Raw genomic sequence first — 2,441 nt, 5'->3', positions numbered from 1 at the left:
AGACTATTATGGAGATTGATTTTGGAATTCAGATGCACTCTTATTGATTGTGCTTGGCTGTACATGTACATATCCTTGAAGATGTATCATGGGGGTTTTAAAAAAGTCTGTGTTCATTGCAGTTCAAGTTTCTCTTCCATTCTGTGTCACCGACACCAACACACCACTCATTGGAAAATGGAAAAAATGAAAATAAAAAACAAAAAAAAATGTACAGTGGATGCATTGAAATTATATGTAATTGTATAAATGGTGCAACAGTAATAAAGTTAAAACAATTAAAAAGAAGAAGAAAAAAAAAAAGAAGCGAATTGACAAGTGTTCCTTCCTAATCTGTCTTAGTCTCGAGGCTCTGCTGGAAATGATCCCACACGAACAACTCTTCTGCTGTTTGAAATGTTGGTGGCATAGCTTCCAGCATCACATCAACCGCAGTGCACACACTGCCAGGGCAGCTGGTGGCCCCCGAGGGTGTGGTGGTTGCTGTCAGGTGTCATCACGAGGATTCTACACAACAGCTCGAGGGGGAGCAGACGCAGCCAGCCTGGGCTGCCCCATCCCCACAAGCATCGCTTCGCTGACGCATCCCTGCAGCCGCCGAGTTTGTCCCTCTTGCTGAGGGTCTTTTTCGTTGTTGCTGACCGTCTGCTCTTCCAATCGTGATGTCTTTCTCTGACCCTCCTGAAAGCAGGACCAAGTACAAGAGACAAAAGTTTGCCATCCTTGGGGAGCTCTGGTGGCCTAGTGGCAAGAAGCTGCAACTACAATCCCAGAGGTGTACGGTTCGAATCCGCCAGATGCTCTGCCAGGGAAGGAGGGGCAATCTCCTCCTGTACCAGTCAGATCTGATTTGACGGTACACACACACAAAAATAATAAAATTTTTTAAAAAATCTAAAAAAAAAAAGTTTGCCATCCTTGATTCTAAGGGTTAATCTGGCCATGCTTCTCCAAGATGATTAACTGATTCTTTCAGGAGTCCATGGCATATTAAACATTACAGTCAACATCAGAATTCAAAGCATCAGTTCTTGTTTTTATGGTCCAGCTTCTGCAGGTGTTTGAGATGATTGGAAATCCCACGGCCCGCACTTACTGGAGCACAGGTGTATTATCCACGGAATGACGACGGTTAGTTAGCATGCCGGATGTCCAGGATCCCCCTGGGGAGCCCACACCGCCTGACCCAGGCACTCTCAGTGTGGTCTCTGAGAGCCCTGGGCCCTCCAGACAAATAACGTGTTCTCACCTATATTCAGGTCTTCATGCTGGGACAGTCCTTCCTCCCAAATAGTGAGTTGTCTCCATTCACTTCCCCACCCTGCCCTCCTGGCCTGTAAGGTCACCAAGGGTTAGAATTGACCCAACTCTAGTGAATGGAATAGTAGCAATAGCACAGATGTGGAAAGCTAGATGGAACACCAGAAAAAACAGGGCTCAAGGTGATGGAGCCTCAGAAAAAACAGGAGGGCTTGAGATAAAGGAACCCCAGAAACAGGAGGGCTCGAGGTGATGGAGCCCCAGAAAAAACAGGAGGGCTCAAAGTGAAGGAACCCCAGATAGAACAAGAGGGCTTGAGATGAATAAACCCCAGAAAGAACAGGAGGACTCGAGATGAAGGAACCCCAAATAACAGGCTGTCTCGAGGTGATGGAACCCCAGAAACAGGAGGGCTCGAGGTTAGGACAGGGAGCTCTGGTGGCCTGGTGGTGAGAAGCTGTGCTGCAACCCCAAAGGCACATGGTTAGACCCCGCGACTGCTCCAAGGGAGAAGCAAGGGTTATCTCCAGTGTGATTTGCTGCCTCTGAAAACCTGCTGGAGGGTCAGTGATGAGTCACTTGGCACACAACAACAACAACAACAGGGTAGGACACACCCTACATTCCTGTGGCTTCATTAAAATAACAAAGAAATCCCTATTCATGTCCACAGCTAGAGGGGTCAGGATTCCAACAATAAAAAAACCAAAAATCCTCACCAAAGGACCATAGGCAATATTATGACAGATGAAGGAAAGATTGAAGCTGTCATCGGTTCATTTTTCAAAACTTGTGGTAACAGCAGTGGGGAAATCAGAAGCAGCAATGTGTAGGGGACGTGTTCTGTCAAAGACTTCTTTAAAATTGCTAATGAGTAAGGACAACAGTCATGTGACTAGGGTGTATCTGACCCAAACCACAATCTTTTCAGTTGCTTCATACACACATGACAATTGAACAATGATTAAGGAAGACTGAAGAATAATGAAGGCCTTTGAGTTGTGGTTTTTGTGAAGACTACTGAACATGGATTGTCAAAAGAAAAAACCAAATCTGTCTTGGAGAAAGTGCAACTAGGGGTGCATCTTAGAGGCAAGGATGGTACAACCCCATCTAACTTACTTTGGGCCTGTTGTGTCATAGAAATGTAGTCAGTGAAACAGTGGAAGATCCCCAAGAAG

Source organism: Elephantulus edwardii, unplaced genomic scaffold (genome assembly GCF_000299155.1).
Source record: "Elephantulus edwardii isolate Elephantulus edwardi_28Jun2011 unplaced genomic scaffold, EleEdw1.0 scaffold00127, whole genome shotgun sequence".
In the NCBI taxonomy this organism is placed as follows: Eukaryota; Metazoa; Chordata; class Mammalia; order Macroscelidea; family Macroscelididae; genus Elephantulus; species Elephantulus edwardii.
Note: the sequence above shows the minus strand (reverse complement) of the source record.